Here is a 14,989-nt window from a genome sequence, read left to right as displayed (position 1 = left end):
CTGTTTTGTCACATTCATGTCTGTTTTATATTTTTATATTATAAATGATGTGTTTTAAAATTTGAATGTTCAGTTGTTCATTGCTAGTGTACAGAAGCACAATTGACTTTTGAATATTCATCTTGTACGCTGCAATGTTCTAAACTCATTTGTCAATCCTTGTTGTTTTTTTTTATAATCCCGTAGAACTATCTTTATTGATCATAGTGTCAATATATAAAGATCATTTAGTTTCTTCATGTCTAATATTAATAGTTTTTAATTTCTTCTACTTGCTTTTTTGGCTAGAACCTCAAGTGAAATATGAAACATATTGATTAGAGCAGAATACTTCAGATAGAAACACTCAACTGTCTTAACTGTTTAACATTAGATATAGATTTTTCTTAATTTACCTTATCAGATCAAGAAATTCCTAATCTAAATTTTGGTATTGCTTTTCTTACATCTATTGAAATTATCTCATGTGTGTTTCTGGGTTTGGTATGTGTGAGTGTGTGTGTGTGTGTCTCTGTTATGGTGAATAACACTGATTTTCAAATATTAAATTACCCTAGCATTTCTGGGATAAAATCTACTTGATTATAATGTGTTATACCTTTTATATATTGTTGGGTTTGTTTGGATAATATTTTTTGGGAAGTTTCTCTCCTTGTGAAATATTGTTTTTCACTATTCTTTTTTTATAATTTTAACTTTTATTCACATAAAAATTGACATATTAGAAACATACAGAACATTGTGCTCAACAGCAGTCTACATTCTTCTCAAGCACATGTGTTTTTCACTATTCTTAACATGCGTTTTCTGGATTTAGTATCATGGTAACATTGGATTCATAGAATCCATTAGTAAATATTGCTTCCTCTTCAGTTATCTGAAGATGTGTGTAAGTAGTCATTTTACACTTAAAGTTCCACAGAATTCATATTGAACACATCATGGTATAGAGTTTCCTTTCTATGTAGGATTTAAGGTAAACTTCAAATTAATAAGTGGACATTGAACATTTATATTATATGTGCATTCTTCAATAAGCCTTGGTATTTTGTAGCTTCCAAAGAATTTATCCATTTTATCCATGTTGTAGAATATATTGACATAAAGACGTTCATTTAATTCTCTGTTAGCCATCAAATACCACCAGAAAGTTAGTAGTGACTTCATTTTCTCGTTCATGATGTTGGTGATTTATATATTCTGTCTTTTTGCCTCAGTAGTCTGTCTAGGAGTTTATACATTTTTTCATTCTTTTCAAAGAGCCAGATTTTTATTTCATTGATTTTCTCTGCTATTATTCTGTTTTCTATTTTGTTGGTTTCTATTCCAATTTTTATGATCTGTTTTCTTTTTCCTGTTTTGGTTCCATTTGATCTTCTCTTACTACATTTTTAAGATGAAACCAAGGTTATTTATTTAAAAACATTTTCTTTCCTAAGTATAAGGATACAGTGCTACGAATTTCCCACTAAGTAATACTATACTGTGAATATATTCATCTGATATGTTTTTAATTTTCACTCCTTTCAAAATGCTTCAATTTTCATTTTGATTTCTTCTTTGAGCCACAGTTTGCTTACATAGTCCATTCAGCCATCAGTTGATTAATCCACTGAAGAGGTCAGAGCCTTCATAATTTAAGCACTTCCCCAAAGCCCCACCTCTGCAAATTGCTGCATTGGGAAGCAAGTCCTCAAATACATACATGAGCTTTTGTGAAGAGGCATGGTGGTGCCTGACTGTAATCCCAGTCTGATGCAGGATTAGACCAGTTTGAGGTCAGCCTTAGCAACTTAATGAGAACCTGAGTAACTTAGTGAGACAGCATAAATAAATAAATAAAATAGGCATGGGGATGTGGCTCAGTAGTAAAGCATCTCAATCTCTAGTACCAAAAATAAATAAATAAAAATAAATATGTGAGCTTTTGGGTGACAGTAGAGATCCAGATCATATAATATATACATACATATTATGATACTTGAGGTAATTCTTTTTTTAGTGATTTATTTTGGATAATGCTATTTATGTTTCTTCAAGTTCACTCATCTTTTCCTTAGTATTGTCTAATTTTCCATTCATTCCATCAAGGCACATTCAATCCTCATTGTTTGCAGATACCTATTTATCTGTGGTTAAAATTTATTTGTAACCCCCAAATCATTACATCAGTACCTACTATGTTTTCATAGTCATTTTCAATCAACAAAAAAAGAAAAAAAAAGATAAAAAAAAAACAAGAACAAGTTACACAACATATGTATTCCAAGTTGAGGTCAAGCAATATGAAGTTATAAAGCTCTGTCTTGCTATTTAGACACCCATACTATAAATAGATATCCTTTCTGAGATTTATTTATTGTCACTTTTTAAAATTTTTATTTTTTGCAGTGCTGGTCATTGAACCCAGGGCCTTGTGCATGCGAGGCAAGCACTCTACCAACTGAGCTATATCCCTAGCCCCTGTTGTCAAAATTTTTACATTTTTTATTTTTGTTGATAATCTTACTATTCAAAATAGTCTGCAGGCATAGTGCCAAAGTGCTGCTTAGTGTTCCTAAGCTGCTTTGTGCCTTACGGAGAAGATATGAGTACCAGAGAATCTTCATTCAATCATTTAATGCTGTTTAGCCATTAAATGAATATTAATGAATCAACTATGTATATAAAATAGCATGTCTTTAAACAGAAACACAAATAAAATATATTGATTGATTGATGAAAACTTTTGAGACCAGAAGCATGTAAAAACCTCCATCTATTCTCTATTTTGAATGTTTGCCCCTCCAACCTCAATTCGCATGTTGGAACTTATGACCCAATGCGACAGTAGGATGAGGTGGATGGAGTCTTCCGGATGTGATAGGCCATGAGGGTCTCACACTTATGGATGGGATTAGTTTCCTTATAAAAAGGACTGGAATAAGTTCATCCCCTTTGGCATTTCCTATGTCTTCCACCATGTGAAAACACAGTGCTGAGCCTGCAACTTGGTAGCAGAATGGGGCTCTTATCCTACACAAAAACTGCTGGTCCCTTGAGTTTGAGCTTCTCAACCCATAGAACCATGAGGAAATAGATTTTTGGACTTTATAAATTATGTAGGCTCAGGCATTTTGTTATAGAAGCCACAAGTTATTATTAAAGGGTAAGGAAAGAGTCCTCGTATTGATGTACAATGCCTATTTTCTTTCTATAAACATTCCTTTCACTTAATTGTGAATGTCTCTGTTCTATACTAGTGGGCTGAACATCTTCCTAAGTGATGCCAAGTGGACCTGTTAGGGTCCCAACAGGAGGTAGACAGAGTGAAAAAATTTAGAGAAGAAAGAGGCAAAGACATTCAAAGAAACCAGCCTCCTGGAACACACAGGGAAGAGGCTAACTAGACCATGTGCCTGGTGGAGCAAGAAGAAATAGTACACCTGATATCCTTTTATATAAGCATATAAAAAGAATTTGTGGCCACAGAAATGTCAAGAATATTGAAATTATCAATTAATCATTTGAGGATAGTTTTAAAAAAGTTTTAAAAACCATCTCTACTTTTTTTTATAAACCCAATTATTTTTAGGCTGAAAAAGAAATTATAATCATAATTTCCATTAAGAAAATATAGCTAATGAAGGAAAATGACAAGATTCAAAATACATTTCTATTCCTGAGAGACCTAACATTTTTTTCACATTCACTAGAAGGACCTTTTAACATATTACAAAGTGTCTTTCTTGATGGATTAAAAATCAATTCTGAGTGTCATGATTGAGCACTCAGCGCAATTTACCTAAATTTTATCATTCAGTCCTAAAAATTCCACTGTCATATTTGTTTGAAATATCACATTGAGGAAATATAACATGTACAGATGACTGAGTAGAACTCTATGTAGTCTTTTGGATACTTCATTTGACATAAACCAAAGGTTGTTTTCACACTTTGACTTGGTTTACTATTTGTGGCACCAAGATGATCAAGTGGAATCATTTACCTTTCCTCCTACCTAATCTCAGGTAGGAGGAGAGGTAACTTAACACTTGTTATGTATACTTTACAATGCTCATCACAGAGTAGTACACTCAGGTTTTTCACCGTAAAATTGTTGCAGAAGAAACACACACACACACACACACACACACACACACACACACAATCTCCTGTCTGTTAATTACTTATCTCATGGAGTCTTTTAAAATGGTTATATCACAATGAATTATGTTGGCAATAAAAAGATGGCTCATTTATAAAGTTCATATAAATGATGCATTGGGAAGGAGGTTTTGTTCTGGTTGATAAAAGTTAATCAAATGCAAGATAGCATAAAGCAATTCAGCATAAATCTTCCACAGAGCACTGCTTACGCCTCCCATCTCCCAGGTAGGGAGAACATTTATCTGACTATTTCTAAACTGTCCCAATAAATCTTTGATTAAGAGAACCATATCAAAGTAGCTGAATAATGACTTGTTTTTTAGAACTGTTCTAGTAAATATATTATAAATGGCATCTCAGTTTTTTCAATAGCCTGAAAGCAGAGACTTAAATTTGTGAGAACCACAAGTGAATGAAATAGGGAAAGCCTTTGTCCTAAATGCTGAGCTTATCCTTAATATGAGAGAACTTGCCACAAGGCAAAGAGGAACATGGCAAGATCAGGTTCTCTGACGCTTCCAAACCATTAGATTTTGTCTCCTTTCATTCCCAGAGTGAATATCAGATTCATGGGTAGTGGTGTTTGTAAGCCCAATGGCAAAAATTCTATTACTCTTCATTTCAGATACTGTCCAAAGACTGAGACAATAATTTCAAAAGATAACTTCTGCCTTTACTTAGGATGCTGAAAAGGAAAACAGAGCTCACTGAGTAGATATAGCTTAATGAATAGGAGAAAATGGCTATAGTTTGAAGACACATGAATCTAACCCATAAAATTGTTTGTTACCAAGTTTGTCTGATGTATCCTTTTGTGCATGGAAACATTATGCCATATTATTCAGGTTTTAAAAATTGTTTAAATGAGCATTTCACATGGGACTGATTGGTTTGAAGTATGATATTGAGAGAAAATATTTTATATATATCTTAACATTTTATTTTCAGATTAGAAACATATATGACTTCTGGTTATCACAAGCCTGGCAACCATTTTCCTTCTATTCTCACTAATCAGATACTAGGTCTTCATACTCTATTTGCTGATTATAATAACTAGAAGTTACAAAGGATTTTTCTATGCACCAAACTATACTTAGGACTTTCCATCTATTATTGCATTTAAGCCACAAGAGTCTTTGGGTTATGCAACCCCAAATCACAGAATGACATTCTTCTCCTGTGCACAGTGCCACTCCACAATTGCAATTGTTTATTTGTTTGTTGAATATGAGAGATAAAAGATAACAAAACATGAAATCCTCTTAGCTGTACTTCATTTTTAAAGCCAACTTTCTTTGAATATAATATACAAAATAAACAAAAGAAGTGCTTACTTTTGGAAGACTAACTACAAAAGAAAGGGGATAAAAATTCATAATAATAAAAACTTGCTCATATTGCATGGCATTTATAGTGGCTCCATGTTATCTTTGAAAAGCAAGAAACATGTCTCCTCTTTTCTCTCTCCTGTTGCATTTAATTAAAATGTGATCTTTTCTAAATTGCCTGAGTCACTTGGCTCTGCTGTGTATATTGCAGGCTCCACATATAAATTCTTTACCAGATTTTCCATTTGGGGAGGATTAACCATTTTGCAATCTAATTTCCTTCCAGCAGCATGTCTCTTGTCCTTTGTCAATATTCAGGAGGAAAAAAAAATTGAGATCTCCAAGGGCCTAACTCTTTCTGTACAAATGAACTCTCAGGTTAATCTTGGTGATTACTTTCTCTTTCTGCACCCTCAGGAGAGTTTGCATATGGACAATTTCTTCTCAAATGGATAAGGATTGAATCCTATCATCCCCCATGTGTTCTGCCTTTACCACACATGGCTTGTGGCAGATTTCATCAAACAAATTCAAGCCTCTAGGCCAGAACTGTAGTCCCAGAGATTTTTCTCTTGGATAAGAATCTGGGCTTTGATTTGGAACTTCCATCTTCTTGCTCTAGAGTTCTTTGACTATTAGTGTCCTCTGAAAATCACCAGGGTCACTTTCCTCATTCTTCAATTAAAGAATAAGAAATCCAGATGGTGAAATAAAACTGATGCATAGGATTTAATGGAAAAACCTGAACCATAACCTTTGTAATACGTGTCCACTGCTTTTTCTGCAAAACAGTTCTGCCTCATACACATGACTTTTTTATAATTTTTAAAAATTGTTGATATTAACTTTTAATCTATTGAAATATATCTAAGCAAATACTTCTATATTTCATCATCACTAGAAACAGTTTTCCACTTTTAACTTCTGTATAATAAGGATGAATCTAAGAAATAATGGTATCCTATTATTGCTTTAAGCAAGGCACAGTGAAGATATAAATGCAATTACCTATTCATGCACAATCTTTTTTGGTATTCTGTGAGCATAATTGAACAACTACAACCCCTTGACATTTGGCTGTAAAATCTCTTTAAGAACTTTTGAAGAATTAATATGTCTTAGCTGCTGAGTTTAATTAACTTTCTATCATATGATCAAAAAAAGATCCAGTATCAAAACTTGCAAAATGGGCATCATCCGTGTCCTGAAAGAATATATCAAAACAACAATGAAGAACAGCTACATTGTCATCACTCTTTCACTCTTGATAATACAGAGAATGAAATTGTTGGAAAATGCAGGCACCAGACACCAAGTCAAAAAATTATTCAAAACAGAATCTCTGAAGAAGTTTAAGGAATATCTTAACAAATGCATTTAGCTTATATATTCCATTTGTATGTGTACAGGAGTACTATATAATTAAAATCCCAATAAATTTAATTCTAAATTATATTCAAGTTTCAGGTTTATTGATACATCCAGCAATGTATCTTGCCATCAAATGATGGCAATTTGGATTTATCAAAATAGTATACATGCTTAGTTTTGAGTATATTATTGACTGGAGAAAAGGTCTAAGTCATATTCTCAGCCTGTAAGAAATCTAATTAAAAAAGAAAAACACAAACCAAGAAATTCTCAGCAATTAAGACACAACGTAATCAAGAATTAAATTTTATGATGGCAATCCTGTACTTGCTATTCATCAAAGAAAGCCGATCCACAAACCTTGTTTTGGAAGAGAATAAATAAGATATCCTCACCAGCCAAGTCAATAACATTGTCTCTGGGATAACAGGTTGAATAGGGCTACTATACACCATGAGTGCTCTACAGAGGCACCTGGCTGAGGGAAGGAATGGATGAAGGCTAGAATCTCACTCTTAGTAGGCCATCAAACCAAGGATCCTAGCAGGGACATAATATGGTTTGGGGAAAGCTATATTTTTACATGATTGACCCATACAGTGGCAACATGCTTTGCAATTCCCACTAAGGTGCCAGATGGGCTGTTAGAAGCCAAAGATGACAATACAGTCAATCTCCTTCTCATCCATTTGGAGATTAAAAGAGAGTTGCAAGGGAGGGTAGAAAGAGCATGACCAAAGGCTGATAGTGGAAAAGATGCATTGCAAATTCAGAAGAAGGTAAAGAGATTCTTGTTGAGGAATAGAGGGGACTAAGATTGAATAGAAGAATAGAGATTAGAGAGGGTCTTCAAGGACAAATCTCTGAGAAAACTAGACTGAAATGTGAAATCAGAGGATCTTATTTTTCCTAGGAATAGTTAATTGAACTGTAAATAAAGAACATATATTAGATTTTGTCTGCTAAATCTGAAAGGGTTCATCTGAGAAAAGACTGAGCAACTCTTATCCATTTGAACTTAATTCTAGTTAAAAGTAAGGAAAAATTTTCAGCTGTGAATATGGGGATAATGTAACAAAACAATGCTCATGGGAGAAGAAGATCATAGCATGCAGCCAGGACGGTGGTGAAGAAAGAGGCAAACTTGAGTCTGGAAGATCATCAGGGATGCACTTAGGAGTACTTGACCAGGTAACAGCAATAAAGGACAATGACACCCATGTCCCATGTTGGGTGACAAATCAGTGCAAATAATTGTAAATTTAGGAAAGCAAGATCAATAAGGGATGCTGAGAAGTGACAAGAGACTGTTTACTAAACTAGAGAAGCCTCATTAGTGTTTCAAAGGTCTATCAAATATAATCCTTTCATCTCTAGATAAACTCTTTTTTTTTCTTAAAACAAGAAGTAATAAGCCTAATAAAAGAAACCATCAGGCTCAGAATGTACATAGAAAACGTTGCTGATTAGCCTAAATGAAGACAATCTTCCATAAATGTTAAAGAAATGAGAAGTAAATATGTTAAACATTGATTTGCTTTACCTGCTCTACATTATTCTAAAGCCTTGATTGTACTATTCATTTTTCTCTCAGTGGGATGTACTGAAACCTCATTTTATGTTGAGGACAAATCTAATGTTCTTTTAAAGTCATGACAAATTGCACTGCACTTCAAGGAAGGCAGGTAGGATTGGGGTGGTGTAAGCATGCTGCAAGGGACCTGGAACAGGATTCCACCTGTAAAATAGCACAGATAGAGAGGCAAAAGGGAGGAGTGAGGAAAGGAGATTGAGCTGTCAGTGCTGGGAGAAAGGCTAGCACAATTAATACAACACAGTAAACAAGAGAAAGACAATAAAAACGCAGCTTCCATAAGTCAAATGTCAATTCTGAAAACTATGACATCAGCACATTCAGCAGCATGTAAAATTCCAGACACAGACAGCCAGCATCAGAACACCTGTTAGCAGGTGGAAAATGCTTGAGTTCCTTCAGGTAAATAAGGCAATGCAAAACCCAACCCTGAGCCAAAGTATAGGGATCATGTAGGCTACTGAATCTCAGACACACAGACAAAACAGGGCTTTGAGAATGGGAGCACCTGAGAAGCCTGACCTTCTGAAATAAGGCAGCTATAAAACTAGAATGGAAAGCACCAGAATTGAATGTACAACAGAGAGATTTCCACTGTCTTCAAGGAACCTATCCCACAGTGAAAACTGCTACCCAACACTGCAAAGTTCTTTAATTTCCCCAAGCCTCCATTCCCTCCTTCTTCATGCTAATGCTAAGCTATGTTGTGAAGTGAAAAAGAAAAACATATATGAGGCATACAGTCGCATAGAGGATCTGAAAGGTAAAACATTCCACCATCATTAGAAGAGGAGGGACACTTCCAGTTTTAGCATAATTTTTTTTCTTTAAATATTTTATAAAGTGTATGCATTAACATATTACTTTTCAGAGAAAATACATTTTAAATTATCTAACTCAGAGGATTGCCATGAGATCTCAACAAAAGTAATGCTTATCTCGAAAATGTGCAGTATGGAAAGGGTCACACAGTTACACTCCACGGAAGACAGTGCTGTTGTGATTTTATCACTATTGCTACTGCTAACAGAGAAGGAAAGGCAAGCACCCACATGGTTCATATGAGCACAGCGAAAGGAAAATAAAGGCAAAGACACAGTTAGGAGCATAAACAGCTATATTTAGATACAAGTGCTGAGAAGACTGACATGATTTAAGTTGAGTGGAATCCACCTAGGAAGGTCCCAGGGTGATGACATAGACTGAACAGAACTGAGCATGGGAAGGTATGGCTTATAGACAAAAGCTTGAGAATTACAAAAGTAGTTTAAGAGCTAGAGATTTAGTGATGACAACACAGGTAAGTCCATTTTCTGTTTAGAACAAGTCAAAGCATTTGTCCTCTGTGACCGGAAGATCCAGCAAGCCATGGGAGAGAGCCTCCAAGATCCTCCAGGAGAAAGGCATGAGGAAGGAAGCAAAATGTGGATTATTTATAGAGATGGACCCACTAACAGGAGGGGAGTGCTTCCCCTGCTACAATGCTGTATACAAAACACCCCACTCACAGAGCTTGACGCAGTGGTCAGAATGGTTCATCCAGCTACTCCTCACTCCCATCGGCCTCATGGAGGTGGCAGCAACGTCAGGCCAGGCTGCTCCAACCATGTGCAGAGTTCACCGGTATGGACAAGGAAGACCACTACTTTCTCAGTGTGGTTCCCCTGATATGGTGAGTACAAACTTTAGCTCTTGACACAAAGTGCTTTGTGTTTACACCATTTTCAGGACCATAGACAGGGCTTTTAGATATACCCCTTATTTTATTTTTTAAATTTTATTATTATTATTATTACTATTATTATTTTGGTACTGGGTACTTAACCACTGAGCCAGATCCCCAGCCCTTTTCATATTTTATTTAGCGACAGGGTCATGCTTAGTTGCTTAGGGCCTCACTAAGTTGCAGAGGCTGGATTTGAACTGGCAATCCTCTTGCCTTAGCTTCCTGAGCCACTGGGATTACAGTGCAAGTGCTGGGCCTACCACTTATGACATCTGGCTGGACCTACCACTTATAACACCAGCAGAGCCATTAACATGTGGATGACAAAAATTTCCAGATTTTCTTAAGTACTCCAATATGTTGTTCCCTTTCTTGGTCATCAGAGTGCTCTACCAAGTGATGAATTCATGTGACTCCCTGTTCACACTTTCTCCCATGGAGCACAGTCTAGGCCTTAGCTTTCTCTTCTCACACTCCTCTATCTTACCCTCTTGACTCCCTACTTTACAGTGTTCAGGTCCCCAGCAGCTTTATTTTCCTCTGTCAGCACATCAAGATACTCATCTGCATCTTAGGGGCAACCATCAGTCAAGAGATCCCTACAGGTTTTACCCAGTGCCTGATACTGGGTGTGTTCCTCAATACACTGAGCCTTCTTTTGGTCAGTACGAACCTAGACCCTGGGAGTTCATACCAGCAGGTTTCTCAACATGCTTTGAAGTCATCCTTTAACTTTGTGTATTTCAAAATAGAAACTCACATCAAGCCCCCATTTATGGTTTGGTGCCGCGACCCCTCGCCAGCAAGGAGGACATGACACAGGATTCTTCTTTCAGCAGTTTATTCAGGCCTTTACTTATGTGTCTCTGGAAGCTTCTCTCTCTAACCCGCACCCCCCAGCCTAATAAAGCATATCAAGCCCCAATGCAAAGCTGCCACGTGGATCTTTCTCATAGGGTGTTTTACAGCTACGTGCCATCTCTCCCAAAATAAGGAGTTGTTTATCACAGGCCACGGCGCTTATCAGCGCCATCTTGTAATGGCGACCACGGTCCGCTGACAGGGCTCACCACAGTTTGGGATGGAAATGAGATGCAAGGTGGCATAATGCCTATAAAACAACAGGTTCTACAATCCCATCTCAGGTTATGCAAACCCAAACTTTCAGCACAATTTTGTTTTTTTGTTTTTCGAGAGAGAGAGAGAGGAGAGAGAATTTTTAATATTTATTTTTTAGTTCTTGGCGGACACAACATCTTTGTTTGTATGTGGTGCTGAGGATCAAACCAGGGCCGCACGCATGCCAGACAAGCGCACTACTGCTTGAGCCACATCCCCAGCCCTCAGCACAATTTTGTGAAGTAGGAAAACATCAGTATCAGAATACTCCATTGAGGTTTGATGCAGACATGCTACAGAATAACAACATGGGAAGGACATGTGGATGGACTAAGTACTGATTTACAGATAAACTTGGGGACCAAACTAACTGGACTTGAGTGAGAAGACAGGTGATTGAGGTATAGTAGTCCTACAACATTATATCCTAGTTATCAGAAATTAGTTTAGTATTTTTCCCATTGGCCATCTCAAGCCTCAAGCTGAGGAATAAGTGATCATCCCTGTGGCAGGAGGCTCACGCTGTCATAATCAAATACCATGAACTAGAAAATTTAAATAACACAAACGTACTTCCTCACAGTTCTGGAGCCTGGAAGTCTAAGATCAAGGCACAGCCAAATTAAGTTCTATCCGGAGGCATCTCCTCTTGGCTTACAGACAGTTGTCATCTCACTGGGCACTCACCTGGCCTTTCTTTAGTCTGTGTACCAGTAGAACAAGAGAAAGAAGTCTGATATCTCTCTTTAAAAGGACAATGATCCTTTTAGATACAGGCCTCACTTTAATGACTTCATTCAACCTTAGGTAGTTCCTTAGGGGCTCCATCTGCACAGATAGCTTCCCTGGGAGTTAGAGTTTCAATACATGAATTTCAAGGGAGTATCAACATTCAGAACCTAAGAACCTATAAATAGAATGAGGTATAAGTAATATTTAAGAAGGCCCGTGGGAAATTTAGAAATATAACTTGACTATTAGCATAACATGAAATATTTGTTTTATAATTAGATGAGATGCTTTCCAAAGGAATACCAGGGAGGAGAAGGAAGATCATCTGGTTGGGCTATTTTTCCTAAAAAAAAAAAAAAAAAAAAAAAAGGTGTTGGTACCATAGGGACTAGATAATACATATTATGCAAGAAAGGGAAGCAAAAGGATTGCTGTGGTTAGGATCTAGAATGTTCCTTAAAGAACCATGTGTTCAAGGGTGGGGTAGTCGGGAATTGATTGAATCATGTGGACACCATCCTCACCAATGGATTAATAATGGATGGCTGAATGGACTAAGAGGAGAAGGAACCTAGTTAGAGGAAATAGGTCACTGGGAGTGTACCCCAGATGGTTTCTCTTTTCTCTGTCTCTTCACTTCCTGGCTGCCATGAGCTGAGCGGCTTTCCTCAGCTATGCCCTTCCACCATGTTGTCCTGCCCCATCTCGGGACCATAGCTACCCAGTTGGAGGACTATGGACTTGAAACTCTGAAACCATGAGCCAAAATAAATAATTCCTCCTTTAAGTTGTTCATATCAGGTGTATTTGTCATGGTCACACACACACACACACACACACACACACACACACACACACACACACAAGAAAAAACTGACTAACATAAGGAATAAGTGTTAGAAATAAGAACTTTGGAGAAAATGGACAGAAGTGGAGCTGGCAAGTTGAAAGAAAGCCATGCAATAACCAATATCATTTCACCCTATACCCTTAATTCACAAGATCATAAGTCTCTTCAGACCTCATTTAACACAGTGAAGAGACTAAGCTGACAATTATTTAAAACTAGGGTAATGTCACCCTAATAGGAGGTAGGGAGCATTTGGAAATGTGTGACAATGTTTTATATTGTCATGATAACTTCAGAGCACCATTTGCATGCTTGATATCTGCAATGCAAGGGACAGTCCTCTAGACTGAAGAGTAGTTTCATCTACATGTCAGTGGACACAGTCTAGATTTCTCTAAGTCTTAAGAAATACCTAAGACCTAGGGTTACATTATTTTTCTATTCATTCATACATACATTTGACATTAATTACGTTTCTGTGAAATATAAAGCAACTTGAATGGCCCAACATTAAGTAAGACATGGAGCTTAATTCAAAGAATCCATAATGTATAGAAGCAGACTTCATGATACTTTCTGTAGTAATTGAACAGATAAATAAGGAAGTGATTAATTAAAACTAGGTGAGAAGAATGGAGCACATCAGAGTAATCATATTTGAGCTGAGATGGAATGAATTAGAATACCAGCAAGTTACCATTGTGGTAAAAAGAGAGAAAGCCAGTCAGGCAGAAGGAACAAGAGCAAAGATATGAGAGTGTGTGTCATATGGCATAGGATATAAAAGATAGTTTGTGTAGGTGAGATTGGCAAGGCAGGTTGAGACCAGATTGTGAAAATATTTATAGGTCATTCTAGGAAACTCATATTTCAATTTGTAGAAAATTGAGACCTATTAAACGATTTGATGCAAGGAAGTAACATAATTAGTTATGAATTTAAGAGAAGGGAAGGACTACTTCAGGATACTGTTATTATTACAGAGAAGATGAGAACATTAGCAAAGGAGAAGAAGAGACTCAAGTATTTCAGATCTAAAATCAGCATATACTCTGTACATTGAGAAAGTTTATTTCAAAAAAATAATAGTGTTGAGTTTTCCAGAATATAGTAAAACCAGTTGAAGGTTAAAAAAAAAAAATTGGTGATACAAATATCTCCAACATTGAGGTTACTCAAGAACATGTAAAAGTCCCAGTGAAGGAAAAGTGACATGTAGCAATTTATTATGACAAAACTGCATGGTTTATGGCTTTTTTTAGGTTAAATCAAGCTTTACTACTGAATTTTTATCTTTTGTATAACAAGCTTTAACTTTATTTTTTATTTTCTTTTTAGGTATACATGACAGTAGAGTATATTTTGATTTAGTATACATATATGGAGTACAACTTATTCTAATTAGGATCTCATTCTTGTGGTTGTAGATGATGTGGAGTTTCACTGGTGGATTTATGTTAATTAGGAGTAAGACTATGTTTATTTTAACAGTTTCAAGTTCACTCATCTATGTTTCCTTCAAGGATTGATTGGGTTAAATCAGTTGTTATATTTCTAAAATACCAATGGATTCTAGAGAAAAAGTCTCTCAAAGTAATGATTTTTTTTTTTTTAACATGGGTTGTTTCTCTACCAACTTGGCTGTCAACTGAGTTGTTATTTTTTTCTCAGACCTTCAGGACATAGTCCATCTGTTCAGTAATTCCTTAGCCTAAACAATATGAATAGGATGAATAACAAAGAAAAAAGCCAGCAATATGGAGTGGTGGCTATCTTTAATCTTTACAATGCTTAAATATGAGCATTTTGTGTTTCTACCAGCCATAACACACAAAACAATATATCAGTCTTTTCCCAGAGAGAAACAATGTTGTTTTCCATTCTTCGTAAGCACCAGTGTTAATTTCAAGATTTGGTAAAAGTAATTAGAGTTCTGGATTGGCTCTGTTTTCATTAATTTCCAACAATGCTGACCAGATTCTTAAAATATATTCAGCTATTAGAAATACTATGGCGGGGCTGGGGGGGGGGTACCTAGTAATTCTGCTTGAGGAATCTAGGCAAGAGATTTCCACACTGGTTGAATTATAGACTCTGGCAACCAGTGGAACCATTTG

Source organism: Ictidomys tridecemlineatus, chromosome 9 (assembly GCF_052094955.1).
Source record: "Ictidomys tridecemlineatus isolate mIctTri1 chromosome 9, mIctTri1.hap1, whole genome shotgun sequence".
Classification (NCBI taxonomy): Eukaryota; Metazoa; Chordata; class Mammalia; order Rodentia; family Sciuridae; genus Ictidomys; species Ictidomys tridecemlineatus.
This window is presented reverse-complemented; position numbering follows the sequence as displayed.